General features: G+C 52.8%; 1 protein-coding gene across 52 annotated transcripts in view; it reads right to left on the bottom strand.

Moving 5' to 3' along the window:
• The window catches only part of CELF4 (CUGBP Elav-like family member 4), a 324,300-nt gene that overhangs the window by 117,304 nt on the left and 188,963 nt on the right, over window positions 1–18,033 (bottom strand).

Below are 18,033 nucleotides of genomic sequence, written 5' to 3' on the forward strand. Positions count from 1 at the left end.
TACTCCAGCCTGGGCGACACAGCAAGACTGTCTCCAAAAAAAAAAAAAAACCACAAACCTGTCAAGTAAGTGAAAGGGTGTCATGTGAAGGGTGAGAAGGGGGCCTGGCAAAGGAAAAAGGAATAAGCAAAAGGCAGGTCAGGCACCCTGAAGACTCAGCCCATGTGAGAGGATCTCAGAAGTGCCAAAGAAGGGCTAGTCAGTGGTCACCTCTGGGTGTGGAGCTGAGCAGTGCTGGGCCATCTGGATTCCAGCAGAGCCATCATTTGTTGCCTTTTTGGTTATTTATTTTTTAAGGGTCTCACTCTGTCACCCAGGCTGGAGTGCAGTGGCGGGATTATAGCTCACTGTAGTCTCAAACTCCTAGGCTCAAATGATCCTCCCTCCACAGCCTCCCAAATAGCTGGGCTGCACATCACCAGGCCTGGCTAATTTTTAATATTTTGTAGAGACAGGGTCTCGCTATGTTGCCTAGGCTGGTCTTACAGTCCTAGACTCCTGGCCTCAAACGATCCTCGTGCCTTGGCCTCCCAGAGTGCTGGAATTATAAGCATGAGCCCTATGTGCTCGGGAAATTGTTGCCATTCTCTTGTCTCAGCCTCCCAAGTAGCTGGGACTACAGGCGCATGCCAACATGCCCAGCTAATTTTTGTATTTTTAGTAGAGACGGGGTTTCACCGTGTTAGCCAGGGTGGTCTCAATCTCCTGACCTCGTGATCTGCCCACATTGGCCTCCGAAAGTGCTGGGATTACAGGCATGAGCCACCATGCCTGGCCTTTCTTCTTTTTTTCTGGAGATGGAATCTCGCTCTGTTGCCCAGGCTGGAGTGCGGTGGAGCAATCTCGGCTCACGGCAACCTCCACTTCCCCGGTTCAAGCAATTCCCCTGCTTCAGCCTCCCAAGTAGCTAGGATTACAGGCACACACCACCATGCCCAGCTAAATTTTTTTGTATTTTTAGTAGAGACAGGGTTTCACCATGTTGGCCAGACTGGTCTCGAACTCCTGACCTCAGGCAATCCACTCGCCTCGGCCTCCCAAAGTACTGGGATTGCAGGCATGAGCCACCATGCCCGGCAGTTGTTGCCTTTTAACCTGCAGCTGTCTGTTTCTGGTTGCTCAGCTTTGCCTGCTGAAGGCCCCTTTGCAATCTCTGGCCACCACCACCATGGACACTAAACATCTGATCCAGGGATGGAGTCTCAGAGGGCCCCAGAGACCTGAGGGCTCTGGGCAAGCACCACTTTATCACTGCTGGGCCAGGGACCTCCCCTGACACTGGCACCCACCGGCTGCACAGGAACCATCCTGCTGAGCACAACCTGTGAGCAAGGCCTTCTGCAGAGCCCTTCAAGTGGACCTCTGAGTTGGGGGGATCCCCAGTTACTAACACGAGTGAGCACTTACTGTGTGCCAAGCCCCCTTCTCGCCCTTCACATGACAAGCAGGGCAGTACTACTGAAATCATCCCCAAAATGAGGACAGATGAGGAAACTGAGGCCCAGACAGGTGAAATCACTTGTCTGAAGCTATGCACTGGTCTGCTCAGAGCCTCACTGGAGGCAGGCAGTCTTGTTGCAGGGCTATGCTCTTCATGCCTGCAGGCTTCTTCTGGGCAGGGAAGGCTCCTCTGCTGGCTTGACATTTGGGTTCTGTACAGGCACCTGCAGATGTGTGGGTGAGTTCAGGAGGACCACCAGTGGGACAGAGGGGGAGCTGCTTGGGATTTGTAGCCAGACACGCCCATTACTGAATCTCAGTTCTAATGCATGGAGCTATGTGATTGCGACAAAATCCCTCACCCTTGCTGGGTCTCCAAAGTGGGGTTTATTTACATATGAGCCTGTTATCTTTGTCTTTGTGGGGTTGTCAGGATCAAGGCAGGCACATGTTATAAAACAAGACCTAGCACAGGTATGGCCCACAGTAGGTGTTCATTAAATTCTAGTTACTTTTAGCAGCCATGCCCCTCCCCACTCATGTTGGGGCCCCCAGCAATGCTGGACATACATTAAGCCTTGGCAATTCTGCTTGTGAAGGCCATTCATACAGGAAAGCCAGTTGTCATTTGTACAGGTACTTTTGAGTTTCCACAAAGGTGTTGATCTTTGCAAGTGTTGCATTTTCTGCCCTGGATCTGGCTCAGCAAACATATCAACCCAAAGGGCAGCGTTAAACCAAGAGCTAACCTTGGGTATGGAGAGTTAAAGATGCACCAGGATTAAAGTAGCTAAATGGGGTTTTTGGTTGTGCCTGTGGCTCACCGGCTAACCGTAGCTCTTGTCCAATGCATCCAGCTGCCTGATGGGTTCCTGTTCCTCCAGGGAAGCTGGGGTGGGGTTTGGCAGGCTGGCCAGGCTGGCAAGCCTGGGGTAACTGCATGCAGCCGCCCCATTAGCGAAGTTATTTAGACTTTTGTGTTAACGACTTCCGAAGGCAGCACTCCTCCTGAATATGCAAATCAAGAGTCTTGGCTGTTAACAAAATTAGCCGCCTCGTTTACAGTTGCACCCCTACTCAGCTCCAGGGTGTGGCCTGGAGCAGTGCCTGGGCCCCACCCAAGTGTGGAGGTGGGGAGGCGGACTAGCACTGAAGCTCCCCTCAGCTTTATTCCGGCCTCTTTCCCTCCTAAGGGGTCACTCCTGCTCATCAAGGATATTTTAAGTGGCTTTTAAAGCCTTTGCTCCAGCCTCAATGGGAAGACTACCCTCAGAGATGCCCAGCCAGGGGAGCAACCTGGCCCATTAGAGCCATTCTAGTGGCAGCCCCTGCTGGGGAGGCGTTATGGAGGGGGGTGGGGGATTCCTTCCCAGCGCTCGAGAGCACCGGGAAAAGAAAGGCAGGAGGGAAGACCAAAAGAAGCTTCAGCGAGTACCCAGGGGCACTGAGGCCAGGCCAAGAGCCTGCTGGAGCGGGAAGCGGACGGTCAGAGGAGCCCTGTGGTCCGACCTTCACCTGGGTCCTGGGGTCCGGCCTGTGCTGATGGAGGCTGTCCCTCAGTCTTGGTGAAATGAGCAAAGGGCCCGGGGCAGATCAGGGGAGGAGGCCTGTGAGGAGGGGCAGGCGGCCTGGCCACATCCCCAGCCCTGCCGTCACCCTGACCCCCAGGGACAAGTACGGATCTTCAACTTCAACTTGGCGTCTGAGGTGCAGGCTCCCCAGCCCAGACGCCCTAACCAGCTTTAGCTCCAGCTCCAGCTCCAGCTCCATCTCCAGCTCCGAGGTTTGTTTGTTCCAGCCCCGCTCCTCTAACCAAATGGCATTTAAATGTTAATCAAGTCAGGGTTGCGGACGCACCACTCCCCGGCGGCAGCCGAAGGTCAAGGCCAAGCCTGGGAGGCAGCCCCATCTCTTCTGGGATTGGCGATTCTGCAGCCCTGTTAGCTCCGGGCCTGGGGCTGGCCGGCTGTGGGGCTCCTTGGACAAAGCGGGACGAGGACAGAGTTGGGGGGCTGGGGCACGGGCTGGGTATGGTCAGAGAGCACAGTGCAGACTCTGCCGGGCTGGGCACCCTTCTGCCAGGACACAGGGAGGGCCACGGGGCTGCTGCAGCCTGGGGAGCAGGCTTGCTCTGGACTCCTCCATGGGTCCCCTAGCTCGAAGAGGCCACTGGGGCGCCCGCTGGCTGCCCTGCCCGCGCTGAACTCTGAACCTTCCTTCCCACCCTGTGTCACCTGTGGCCTTTCTCTCCATCTCTTGCCGGTCACCTGCTCTCACCTCGGCTCTCCCTGCCGATCTGCTGCCTCCCGGGGCCTCCCTCCCATCTCGTTCTGACAAATCTGCTCTACACATTTGCACACCTCAGTTCAGGGGTCAGGTGGTCAGGTGTTGGTTCGGGCAGCTTCTCGGTCTGGACCAGAGAGACGCTATTCCCTCTCAGGCCCCTCAGGAGATAACAGGAAGGACCCTGGCACACAGTAGGGTCTCTCTAGATTCTTCTGGTTTCTTCCTTGCTTTTCTTCTCTGATTCTCCCTGAAACTCATTTCTCCCACTCTCTCTTCTCCCTCTCTGTCTTGGGCACACCCCTGCAGAGAATTCACCCCAGGCGCCTGGCTGAGCAGCCACCAGAGCAAAGACCCTCCTGGTGCACTACAGGGTCTGCTGGGGGGGGCGTCTTAGGGGCTGTGTGGGGAGGGGACGAGGGCGGGGGAGTTTGGGAGGTGCTGAGTAGGCTTTCATGCTCAAAAAAATCCCATTAGTAGCCTTCCGACAAAGGAAGGAAACTTCCCATCAAGGCAATATTTTCATGTACAGAAATTTATCACCTACCAGGATATAGACAAGAAATAGGAAAGGAGGAAACATTTTTCCAGGGATCCAAAATGAACATGATGAAAATAAGTACAAACATTCTTCATGCGAGAGACTTCTCAGGCCTACTCTTAGAGCCCTACAACTTTTACTTTAGGCAGAATTCTAACCCTATTGATGCTGTGTGGTCCTAGTACACAAAATCGGGACACAATGAGGGGTGGCAGGTGGCAGATGTCACTAGAGAGTTATGCTAGTAGAAGTAGAACTTGTTGGCTGCCAGCCACCTTACTTACAGGAGGATGATACAAAGAGCGGTAAGATTTTGGTGTCATAGGGTACGGGTTTTCAGTGACCTGAATGATCCTTGGTTAATCAAAGCATGTTATTTAGCATGGCTTCTTCATAAGTGGGAGGCAGGCTCTGAGCCTGCTGTCCTGCAGTGGGCTGAATCTTTGAGCATGCCCCCTGGACAGTGCCTGGTCCCCTTTATGCATGTGCCCCTCCCTCCCAACTCTGTGCCTTTCTCTGCCCCACTCCAGCCCCTGTCTTATGCTCAGGACCCTGGGCACTCTCTGGCCTCCTCTGCCTGGTCCTTGATGCACCCATCTGTCTGCAGTGAGGTGGCTAGTGGTGTGGATTGACAGGTGGGGACCACATCTGTCACTGTATCTCCAGGAATCTATTGCTTCTAAGAACCAGGGGCCCTCTGAGGAGAGGCCTGAAAAAAGGGATAGGGGCACAGCCTCTTTGCCTGGTGGAGGTCTTTATTCTATGTAATACTTTGTCCTCAGATTCCTTTAAATGGGACTGTTTCCAGGGGATTTCCAATGAGGCACGATGGGAGCTTCTGTTTGCACTTAGGCTTGGGGAGCAGTCAGTGGGTGCACGTGCCCCGTCCCTTGCTGGCCTCCTTCCCTCCTTCCTGCACCCCTGTCTCTCCTCTCCCCTAACCACCAGCTTCTTTACAGACATAATGTTCTTGGTTTTTGCTCTGTTTCTCAACCCAAGGTCCTTTGCCCGGGGCAGGAGAAATGACAAGTGTCCTTTCACTTCTCCCTGGCAGCCACTTCAGGAATTGGCCCCATTCCCAGCCTGGGCTCTAGAACACATGCTGGAATGTCAGGCACTCAGGCCAGGGCTGAGGAAGACAGCATGGAACACAAGGATCCCAAGACAGTAATTTGAGGATCCAGCACTGGGGCTCCAGGCTCCAGGCTGTGGTCTAGAGGCGTGGCTGTGGTCTGCAACCATGAGCCTGGATGGGGTTTCTCTTGGGGCTTCATCTCCCTGGGGACCCCGAACTCAGGAGCACACACTATCCACCAGGCCCAGGTATCTGCTCAGTCCATGGAGAGGATTTGCCCAGTCTTTTCTGGTTAGGCCTAAAGAACTTAGAATTAGGAAGAGAAACAGACTGCTTATAAGTAGAACCAAACTCAAATGCTCTCATCATAAAGTATTCCAAAGCTAAATATGAATGATTTCTATGCAGTTCAGTGATGGGGTATGGGAAAATAGAAAGAACAGAAGACAGAACCTCTGCCCTCTGTAGACTGGAAGAAGGGGCAGGGAAGACTGTAGCAGTGACTGTGGAGCCCAAGACGGGCAGACAACGGGTGCTAGAAGAGGTAGGAGAGACGGAAGGTCAGCAGGGACCAGGGCAGTTACAAGAAGTCTCCTGGGGTGGTAGGAATCTGGCTGGGTCTTAAAGGAGGAGGAAGATTTGGGAAGATAGCAGTGATGGGAGAGGTTGCTGGGAGAATGATTTATAGGATAGGATGGGCGACAGCAGAGAATGACTTTACTGAATTAAGGGGTGGGTGCTGAGCAAAAGGGACTTTAAAGGGAGAGGAAGAGTAAGGCTAGAATACCAAGGGCCTTGAAGGCTCAACACAAAGACAATGGGCAGCAGCTGCAGATTCTTGAGCAGGAGAGTAGCCTGCAGAAGATAGCAGTGTGGGTCTCAAACACTCTCAAAGTTGGGCAATGGAGAGTTGATTGAGCCTTTCTGAATACCCTTCTACCAAGCCCAATGAAGTGAATGTAATGAAACCTCATTCAAAGGGAGAAGCATGTCGCCCACCCCCTGTGAATTGAGGCTAGGAGCCAAAGGCTGGGGAGGGATCTGGATGAGGCAGAGGAGAGAGAATTTCTTCACAGATCCCTGAAGGCGGATGGGGCAATTTTTTTTTTTTTTATGTTTTTTTGAGATGGAGTCTTGTTCTGTCACCCAGGCTGGAGTGCAATGGTGCTATCTCGGCTCACTGCAACTTCTGCCTCCGGGGTTCAAGCGATTCTGCTGCCTCAACCTCCTGAGTAGTTGGGATTACAGGCACCCACCGCCACACCCAGCTAATTTTTGTATTTTTAGTAGATACCAGGTTTCACCATGTTGGTCAGACTGGTCTCGAACTCCTGACCTCAGGTGATCCGCCTGCCTTGGCCTCCCAAAGTGCTGGGATTACAGGTGTGAACCACCGCACCCGGCCTGGGATGGGGCAAATTTAAAACTAAGTCAACAGCTGGACACCAGATCAACTCTTGAAAGATGATGGACATAGTACAATATGGACATAGTGTTCATACTTTACAATAGTAAAATCCTGCCTATGGGCCCAAATAATCAACTGAGTGATCAGGAACAAGGGCCCCCTATTGACCCTTTGTGTGAACATGACCTGGAAGTTTCAGCAGGAATTTAGAGGGAGGCAGGCTTTAGGTCAGCCTAAGGAAGAACTTTCTAGCTCTTAAGACTGACCATGGAATAGAGCATCTTGAAAAGGCCATGATCTCTGTCACTGGAGATGTTCACAAAGGAGGGGCGGTATCTATCACCATGTTCTTCCCTGTGTACACTGTGCTGAGGAGGTTGGTCTCTGCTTCCCCAAACCAGATCTTGAGGCACTCAACAGGGTAGGGCTGGGGCTGGAAAAGCTATAGCGCAGACCCAGAAAGCTGCTATAGCACAGAGCAACAGTGTGGCCAGGTCTTCACTGTCACTGTGGTTATGTGTAACATCCACAAAGACACTCAAGTCACACCCAGATGTCAGCTCTCCTGTGTCCAGGCTCTCACTTCTCATCTCCACTTGCCAGCTCCGAACCTCACACAAGTCCCACAAGATGGCTCCTATTCCATTTTTGCAAACAAAGCACTGAGGCTGAGAGGTGGGTGGCTCATCTGGTCAGGGGAGGTGCAGGGGCTGCAGTGTGCCTGACTCAGACCCCGTTCTTCCCCACACTCCAGTTTGGGGTCCTTGTCTGGTCCTCTCCCTGCTCAGTAGGACCTGAGGCTTGGTTCCCATGGAGATGGAGCCTGGGAGAAGGTGGAGTTTCTCATCTGTATGAGAAGCCCCTAATCTCCATTAGGCAAGGAGGGTTAGGGAGGGAGGTATCGCCACTATCAATGGAAGACAAGAAGACTGGGCTTGGAGACGGAAAGTAGCATCCTTGGGGTCACAGAACACCTGGATTTGAATCCCAGACCTTTCTAAATTCCATGCTTCTATTTTTCCCACTACATCCAGAGCCTCCCTGTCTGGGTGGAGCCCTCCACTCCCATCCCACCCTCTTCACTTCTCTCTGCTTCCACGCATCTACCCGTGCCCCATGGAGCTCCTCCTCTGGGTGGCCCCTTCTTGGTTTCTCATTTAAGAGGTATTTACAGAAAACACCATTGAAAAAGCCAAGCTCTGTGGGATCATCTTGAAAAGGAGTGGGAGACTGGGGAGGGTGGCATCCCAGAAGCCTTAACCTGGCTTCAGAGGTGAGATCTGGGAGAAGAAACTTGGCAAGCCATGTGGCCAGCACTCACCTGAGGAGGGGGCATTGCAGGGTTCATGTGCTAAGGTGTTCGCAGGAGGAAGAGGAGGAGCTAGGGCTCAGGTTGTGGTGGTGGTGGTGATGGTGGTGGTGGCTACCTGGAGGAGGTGTGACGAGAGAGATGGAGAGCATGGAGCAGGTGGACAGAAAGGAAGCAGTGTTAGTCAAAGAGAGGGGGTGGGAAGGATGGAACAGCCAGACTGGAGGCAGACACGGGGGAGTGGGGAGATGTCACTGGAAACAGTTCGTTTGGGGCCAGGAGCTGTGGGCTCCTGAGCCTCTGTTTGATTCTCCCAGCCCTGGGAGGCAGCAGTGGGTTCCTGAGCTGGGACAGGGGTGGGGGTGGGGAGGACAGAGGGAAAGGATGCTCTGGGAAGGCCTTTCTTGTCCTGCATAAGATGCTTGGGACAAAAAGGACAGGAAGGCCACGGCTGACTTTTCCTAATGAGCTCTGGTGTAGGGTCCCTGGAAGGTGCAACGTGCAGGATGATCTCTACCTTCCCAGCTGTAGGAACAGAGGAACGGAGGAAGGAAAAATGCAAATCAGGTCATGGAGACTGTGTTTTTTTCTTTTCTTTTTTTTTTTTTCTTAAAAGAAAGAAAGAGAACGAAAGCACAAGTGACATTTGGAGCCATAATACCTTAAAGTCAATATCATTACCTCTGATATTTACTGTCAGCTCCGTGGCGCCGGTGAAGTGGGAAAGTTCATCCATCTCTCCTAACGCTGCTGTGTTGCCAAGAGTGTCCCTCTCCCCACCCTTCCTTTGTGCAATTCCAGTTAATTGTTTGGCTGTGTTAACACCCCCACACCCAGCCCGTCTTCCAGCAGAGTCGGGGGAGGGTGGGCTTGCTGAGAGGAGGCGGCACAGTGCGGTGCAGCCCAGGGAGGTGGGAGGGGAACCAGCCCTGGGTATAAAGAGCCAGGTTCCAGCACCAACCTGAACACAGCCTGTGGGTCATTTGGGTCTCAGTGACTCCATCTGTGGAGGAGACCTGGGCATGGTGACACTACATGTGACCTGGGTATGGTGACACTCTATGTGTCCCAGGATACAGGCGTTCATTCAAGTATTCATCAATTCTTCAGGAGAGAACTCAGCCTTCCCCTGTCTCCCAGCCCAATTTTGTGAGGCTTTGGTTTCCTCTTAGCACAATGTGGAGGAATCCACCATCTGACCCCATCTCCCCCTTCAGCCCCATCCTTCCCTCCTCCCTGCCGATCTCCCTACTCTAGATCACAACTCGGGGAATTCTCTTCAGCCCTTGTTGCCTGTCAGCCCTCTGCCTTGATCCTCCCCACAATGATGCACACAGCAGGGGCCTGATGGCTCCCCAGGGAGGGGTAGGGAGGGCACTGTCTCCCTCCTGCTTGGTTCCTGGCTGGACTCCCCTCCCACTGCCCATGCCAAGGTCCCGTCCCGTCTTGGCTGCTGCTGTCTCTGACTGAACCTCTTCCCAGGGGCCTGGTCTGATTTCAAATCCAATTTTCTGCCATAAACTTCCTCCTTCTCTGTGTTGGCAGTGAGCCTCTGTCACTTTCAGCCAGCAAAGTCATTTTTCCAGCCTGACCCCAAGGTTTGGGGTCACCTCAGTGTGCAGGGAGCAGGTAGCTACAGCATCCTCCTCCCCTTCCACATGAGTGAATGAGCCCAGGTCTGTCTAGCCTGTGTCCCTATGGAACAGCCCTGTGTGCACACCAGTGAGCTGCCCATGCACACCTGTACAGTCTGTGCCTGTGGCGGTGCAGGTGGGCATGCACCATTTGGGTGCAAGCATGAGGACCTGGGTGAACACCTGGGCATCCCTGTTTGGGGGAGATGTGTGGTCCTGGTGCATACAAGCCTGCACACATGACCACATGGGCACTGCAAACCTCCAGGGGATCTGCCTCCTGGGGGCTGAGTGCTTGCTTGGGCAGCTGTAAGGTGGATTCCAGAATGGGGAGGGGAGGAAGGAGCAAGCCTGAATAAGGTTCATTTTGAGATGTTTCCCCAGGGAGATGGAAACCTCCTGCCCCCAGGCCGTCCCATTAGCCAAAAGGCCAAAACTCTTTTTCCTTTCCTCATCTGCAGCCTCCACCATGGGGCTCCCAACACCCGAACATGTAAACATATACCTGTCTCTCCCAGAACACTGCAGTGTATGGGGGGACAGCGGGAGGCTGGGCTCTCTCTCAGAGTCTACTGGGACCCAAACCCTCTCCCAGTCATTGCCTCCAGGTGCCTCCTTTCCCCCAGTTCACTGTGGCTACAGTATCTTCTAGAGGATTGGCTCTCTGGGTCTTTGGAGGAACCTATGAGTGGCTCTGGGGACCAAATGTCACCTTTGCCCAGGTGGGTGAGCGGTGTAAGGATTGCTCCTGGGTTTTCTGAAACCTCAACAGCATCCTGTCCACACCCTCTCCTTGTATACTTAAGGGCCAGGCACATTGAAATAATTTACAATTCTTTAGACACTCTGGGATTGCTCCTTCCTCTCTAGTTTCACCATCTCTGCCCTCATTGCTTACAGTGCTACACCTACACTTGATTCCACCACTCAACAGCTCAAAGACATGCTATGGCTCCCCAGTGCCAAAGGATTAACTTTAAATCCTATGGACCAGAATTCACAGTTGATCCCAGTGACTATCGTAGAATCACTGCTGTCTCTAACACCATTCACTGTCTGTTCGAGCCAGGCCAGGCCATGCGCTCATCTCTGTGTTCATACTCTCTGTGCCCAGCCAGCACAACAGATCCCAAGAGATATTGCCCAGGAAATGTGCCCGTGCACTGTGCCCTCTGCATGAGAGCCGTGCCTGTCTCCTCCTGGCTCTGGGGCCTTGGGCTGTGCAAACTGCAGAAAGCCGAAGCTCCCCTCTTCACCTCTGCTAAGCTGACACTGCAAAAGCCTTTGCTCCCTCTCAGAGCCCAGCCTAGTTCTCTGGCTTGCCTCAGCCTAGTGTTCCTCTAAAGCAGAGGCACCTATAGCCTGAAACCACAGGGACAGGGACAGAGAAATCCAGCAAGCAAGAGACCCTCAGACTGTTTCCAGCTTCCAATCCAATAGGTCCTATCCCAGAAAGGTTCTCTGGCCTTAGTGTCCTTTTATGCCTCCCGAGGGACGAGTTGTCCTGCTTTCCCAAGCCCGAGGGGAAGGAGGAGAGGATGGCTGCCTGGTTGGGGGCCATTTCCCCAGGTTTACATTACTCATAGATCCATTGTACTGCTCAGAAATGGAGGGCTCCACTCTTCCCACCTTGGTCTTGGGTGTTACTGGAATCATTACACTTAGAAGGGGTATGGCAGGCTGGAGGTGCCCTGCATTTCTCCAGACCCAGTAGGAAGCACAGAACCCAGATGTCTCTACAAGGGAACTTTGAGGCCATCCAGCCTCCTTACATCCTGACCACAGTCCCACTTAGTGACCCCTGCTTTGAGACATCCAGTTTATCTGCCTATGATGATCTAACCGCATGACAGTGGCCACATACTCCTTGCACAACAATGAAAAGTAGCACGCTTTTAATGTTTGCCTAAAATCTGACGGCTGGTACTTTCCGCAGGTGGCCCTCCTGTTGTCTTTTGGAGCCCCAGGAAACAAGCCTTTTCCTTAGGACCACCCTGGAGTGACCCTTTTCGCAGTTGGCCCCGCTCAGCTTCACAATGCTGGCTCTGTGACCACATGTCACGTGTCAATCATGTAAAATCCTTCAGTGTGCTACCCACTCTCTTCTGAACTTAGTTTTTGTGTAATTTTTACCCAATTCTTCAATTATTCCCAGAACTGGTTGAAACAGCAAAGAGCAGACTGTGACTGACACCTCCTCCTGGATGTCACACGTGTCTTCAAGTGCAGTTCCATCCGGGGCAGCCAAATGCTGCTGGAGCCTCCTATTGAGCTGTCAGGAGAAGCACTTGCCCGCGGGCACAGCAGCTGTGTTCTTCGCCTGTCCCTGCCTCTGTACTTAGATCCTCAGCCCCGAGTGAAAAGGCCCCATATTTCTCCCTATTGAACTGTGTCTTGTTGGATTCTACCCATCACGTCCATCTGCTGAGATCTCGTTGCATTCTTTTTCTGCCATCTAAGGGATGCACCATTTTTCTCAGCTTTAAGTCATCTGAAGATTCAGTCAATCTAACCAACATTATCTTTAGCCAAGTCATTGATAATGTGGATTATGGCAGGACCAAGCTGAAAAATTCATAGTGCCAGCCCTGGAGCAGTTCAGAGGTGGCCAAGGCCCCAGGGTGCTCTGTGGGTCCTTAGGGCCTAATAACTGGCCAGAAGCCCAGGGATCCTGGCCTCAGGGGATGTGCAAGGACCCTTGGGGAGAAATGAGCCCTTTGTGGCCATCTTGCCCAGCGCCTTCTCTGCAGGAATGTAGCAGCTACTCTCCTGATAGAAAGATCCCTCCTTTCCAGAGACGTCCTCAGACTGAAGAGTGGGGCTTCTCATGATCTGCTTCTAGAGAAGCCCTTTGAGCAATGCCAGGCTCCTAGTGTTGGCTTTCTTGATTCGTTGTTGAGAAAGGGAGAGAAGAGGCATGGTCTTGCCACCAGGAGCTGGGAGGGGGCAGTCAAGGCCCTTGGCTACCCCTGTGAATGTGACCACAGGGCTGGCCCAGGATGGAATAAAAACAGCCAGAGAGGGCTTGGGGTAGTCATTAAGCAGTGCCCAGGCCCTGGGGATGGTAACAAGGGGGACTGAGGCTTATGCCTGACTCAGGGGCCCAGGAAGAACAAGGTTCTCAGGCCAGAAAGGCCACATGACAAGCCTGGGAATGCATGCAGTTCAGCAGCTCTGAGTACACTCTTCTTAATGTGTGCATGGTTTCTTTTCAATGTGCAGTTGGAGCTTGTAAGAACAATAACATAGACAACCAGCCTTAGAAAGAGAATGATGTTCTACTTTTACACTGTTGGTGGGAGTGTAAACTAGTTCAACCATTGTGGAAGACAGTGTGGAGATTCCTGAAGGATCTAGAACTAGAAATACCATTTGACCCAGCCATCCCACTACTGGGTATATACCCAAAGGATTATAAATCATGCTACTATAAAGACACATGCACACGTATGTTTATTGTGGCACTATTCACAATAGCAAAGACTTGGAACCAACCCATATGTCCATCAATGATAGGCTGGATTAAGAAAATGTGGCACATACACACCATGGAATACTATGCAGCCATAAAAAATGATGAGTTCATGTCCTTTGTAGGGACATGGATGAAACTGGAAACCATCATTCTGAGCAAACTATCGCAAGGACAGAAAACCAAACACCGTATGTTCTCACTCACAGGTGGGAATTGAACAATGAGAACACTTGGACACAGGGCAGGGAACATCACACACTGGGGCCTGTCATGGGGTGGAAGGAGGGGGGAGAGATAGCATTAAGAGAAATGCCTAATGTAAACGACGAGTTAATGGGTACAGCACACCAAAATGGCACATGTATACATATGTAACAAACCTGCGTGTTGTGCACATGTACCCTAGAACTTAAAGTATAATAATAAAAAAACAAGAAATCACAATGAAAAAAAATTACCATATATTTTCAATGGAAACAACCATTTATAAACAAACACAGCATAGATTTAAATGACTTGCTATTACTTATGAGACTCAACTGGGTAAATGTTTAATAATTACCCAGTTTCCAGATAAGATACTGATTATTTTTAATGAAATAAAATAATTTTTACTTATTAACCTGAAAAAAAAAAAAGAGAAAGATGTTCTCTGGGTGGGGCAGGGTCCTGCCCGAGCATGTGAATTAGTGTGATCTGTTGAGGGCTGGGGTGAGGAATATGCCAGGGGAGGGACAAGAGCCCCAATCGTTAAAGATTTCAGCCAAGAAGACTCCATTCAACAACCAACACCCTTACACTCTCTTTACCTGGTAACTCTGCTTTCATCTCACAACAAGCCAGGAAGATATGCAGGGAAAAGGTGATTCCCATTTTACAGATGAGACACCAAGGCAAGCCGAGAGACTGAGGCTGGAGTGGACGCCGCCCTGGTGAGTGGTGGCAGAGCTGGGGCCACTGACTCTACTCTCTGTCCCATGCCACTGCCAGCTCCAACATGAGCCAGGCGAAGACTGGCCCATTCTCACTGCTGGTTCCCATCAATCAGGGCATCAGCAAGCTGGTCTCGACTGAGGGTGTCTCACAGGCGCAGCCATGTGCCCAGAGCCCTGCCCTTCTGATTTCAGATGCGGAGGGGACGACCAGGCTCTCATACACCCTACCTGGCTTGACCACAGACAGCCCATCCTGGCCCATCCCTACCCGAGACCCTGAATGGTGGGGCACTGGGCATGCTTAAGACAGAGCCTCTGCTCCCTGGGGAACTTTGTTGGAACAAAGAACATGCTAACGGCAATGGTGATGGTTAGCATCACTGATGACCAGCAGGTGTGTGTGTTTCCCCACTTGCTCTTCACCCCAGCCCTGTGAGAGGAGCACTTAGGACCTGCATTTTACAGACTAAGAAACTGGCACAGGGAGGGTCAATAATGTGCCCAGAGCGAGCCAGCTCTAGAGTGGGCTGTGTCCCAAAACCTCCCTGCCAGGTTTCAGACTCTAACAGTGGGAGGGGCTGGAAAGCAGCCCCAGGGGTCCGGGGAGGCTGTCCAGGCAGGGCATCATGCCAGCAATGTGCAGAGGATGGGGTCCCTCGTGGGAGTGCTCCCGCTAGGCACATGAGAGGCCCAGGTGGGCAGGTACAGGACCCATTCCCAATGCCACAGCCTCTGTCAAGCTGCCTGCGGACTCCTAGCAGCCAGGTGATCTACAGTTGCTGGCTCAAAGATGTGCTTTAATAGAATAATAATATTGGGGAGTGAGGAGCCACCATATATCAGCTCTCACCAAATGAAAAATTCGAAGGATAATGTAGGAGGTGAGATGCACTGGAGTGGGCATTTTACCAAAATCCACAGCAAGTCACATGCCAGAAAGGTGGCTACTCCACCGCCCAGCCACTGAGATCACAGGTGGCTACTGTGTCCCAGACCCAGCTTGGGCAGAGAAGTTCCCCACAGGTCCCCACCTCTTCACTCTCCACCTCACCATGCACCCTTAGTTCAGCCCTTTGAAGCCTCAATGCAACTAATTTGTTGAGTCAGGAGGTGAGGCTTTGAGCCCTGCACCCAGCGAGTTTGGGGTCTGCTCTGCCCTTTGCCAGCGCACAGGGCGGTCCTCACTGCCTGGTGCAGGGGCTCACGCAGCTCATCTCCACTCTGACATCCGGCTCCGAACTTCCACAGCTGGGGCTGGGATATCCACATTCCCTACCCTTCTGGAAGCCTCCCGAGGAGCCCACTCCTCTCTGTAACTTCACTGGCAACTGAGGGGCTCACTGCCTGTTGTGGGTGGCCAGGTCTGCATATTAACAATGACAATATGCAGACTGACAATGACATGCCAGTGTGCAGAAGCAGGGGCTCCCCTGGTCTGGCCAGCATGTGTACAGAAGGTGAGCACTCCCAGGCACTCCAGAAGACGTGGGGGCATTGTTCTGAGTCAGTCTCTGAAGAAAAGCCTTAGGAAGACCATCGTGTCCCTTCTTGCCTGGTTCCTTCCCCTGTGGAAGGGAGGCACAGAGTGGATAAGCATTGTCCTTACCCAGCACTGAGTTCAAATCTCCCCTTTGCTTCTTACCGGCTTCCTACTCCCAGCCAGTGGCCCTGCCTCTTTGAGCTGCAGCCCCATCCTCCAATCCTCTGAATGGTGGGAGGAGTGAGCCAGTGGGTGGTTATGAGGTCATGTAGTTCAGGGCCAATCCTGGGACAGGGCCCAGGTGAGCAGGCACTCTTGCAGTTGGAGCCATGGTGTGTGCATGAGTGTGCTTCTGTCTGTGTTGTGCGGCCTGCCTGTGGTGTGTCGGCCTGTCTGGCCTGTGATGTGTGTCCTCAGGTTGGGTGTGTGTATGGGGTGAGAGTTTTTTCCATTGGCTACAGCTGGCCTGGGCAGGGGAAGCTGTGTCTAGGGTGGGGTGGGGGCATGAGAGCCTGTGGGTGCGTGTGTGTGTGCTCATGCGTCCTCCAAAACCTCCTTGCCGCAGAGTATAAATATTTATACAGATACCTGCCATAAATCTGCCTGCCTGGCAAACAAATGAATTGCAAAGGTAACTTTGTGTGTTGGGAGGGGGGCATTTACAAAAGCACTCAGTGATGGGGTTGAAGAACACCAAAGGAAGTCAGCGATGACGCTGGCTGGATGGCTCTCGGGGCCAGTACCAGGGCAGCAGCTAGGTCACCACAGGGCCTTCAGAGCTGGTTCCTTCAGCGAGGGGGCAGGGACACATCCTAGGGAGCCCCCCACTGGCATGGGATAAATGCCTGAACCACCCCACCAGAGTCAGCTTTCCCTGACCTCCGATGCTGATGCTGTCCAAAGAGCTTGGTCCCTATAGCTTATTTAACCCTCCCCACCCCTGTGAGATGGAAACTTAATATTCCCAGATCGCAGAGAGGGAAACTGAGGCCCAGAGAAGGAAGAGGCTTCCCTAGATGGCAGAGGCAGGACGTGAAACTGAGTCTGAGCTAGAGCCCTGGCTCCTACCAGTATCCTGTACCACTGCCCACCTGGCCTCTGGGAGCTCAAGGCCTGAGTGTGTGGGATGCAGCCGGGCTACAGCCAGCTCCTCTAGGGCTACAGCCAACTCCTCTACTCTTCCACCCTCAAGCATCTACTTCTAATGACTGCCCTCTCCGTGCTCCCTGGTCCCAGACCCTGGCCTGGGGAGCCTTCCCCATTCCAGCCCCTCCCCATGGGCTGGAGGAGGCCTTTTTAATTGGGTCCACAAGAACTTTATTACTGGGTAACTAGTTCCTTTGCTTTTCCTGTAACAAATTATCCTAACGATGTGACCCGGGACCAGATGTTAATTGCAATGGAAAGTAATCAATTTCTTTTACTGAGCACAGGCTCCTGGGCAGGTTTGTCAGGAGCAGAGCCAGGCTTTTTAATGAGGAGGGCACTGGAAGCATCTATCCCAGGCTGCCTTCACCTTCTCTCTTCCTGACCAGCCCTCACCCTTTCTCAATAAGGGCAGTGCCTGGCCAGCCCTCTCCCAAATGGCAGCCTCCTACCTCTTCAGGCCATGTCCCTTTTGGGCCATCTACCTTTCAAGAGGCCACCTACCTTCCTCTGGCTCCCTATCCCCCAGGAGATCAAGCTTAGTCCTCCCTCCTGGCACACGAGGCTTCTGTAATCCACGTCAAGCCCCTGCCTGGCTTGGTGTTCTTCTCTCCCTAGCCGAGACACTGCAGCCCAGCCAGGCCACTTCTCTGCCCCTGCAAACCCTGCATCCATTCCCACCTCTTGCTTTCTTCTGCAATTCTGCTCTCTCCTGGGTGTGCTCCCTACTCCTCCCACTCTTCTGGTCCTAGCTCAGTCTTCCTCTGGCCTTCAAGGCTTCCGTGTCTGCAGTGCTGGGGGCTTGAGAATCCCAGGAAGGCCCCCCTCCATTTCTGTTCTGCCATAATCCATCATCCTCAGGAGTGTGGGGCTCTGGGTGAACGCAGGAATCTTGGGGTCTGGCCTCACCTTGGTGGAAAATAGGCAAGGCCCTGGGGCCCCCACAAAGCAGCCTGCAGTGCTTGCAGGCTCACCTTTCAGGGTGCAAGGGGAGGGTAGGTCCTGTTTTCCTCTGGCCTGGCAAGGGTTGGAATCATAAACTGGAGTTCAGTTCATGCTAGTGGATGAATTCTGCAATGTGCTCCATTAGAGAAGCTCTGCTCAATTTGAAAGCAGAGCACAGGAGAGCCCCTCCCTACCTCTGGGTACACCTGGGTTAATAATGAGTCTGCTTTCAGCAGGGGGCACAGCAGGCAGCATCCAGGGATGGGGGAGTGGGCACAGGCGAGGGTGGAGGGGAGAGGGGAAGGGGAGGTGAAGGAGGGAGGACAGAAGAAGATAACTAAAGCAAGGAGGAGAAATAAAAA

Source organism: Pongo abelii, chromosome 17 (assembly GCF_028885655.2).
Source record: "Pongo abelii isolate AG06213 chromosome 17, NHGRI_mPonAbe1-v2.0_pri, whole genome shotgun sequence".
Lineage (NCBI taxonomy): Eukaryota > Metazoa > Chordata > Mammalia > Primates > Hominidae > Pongo > Pongo abelii.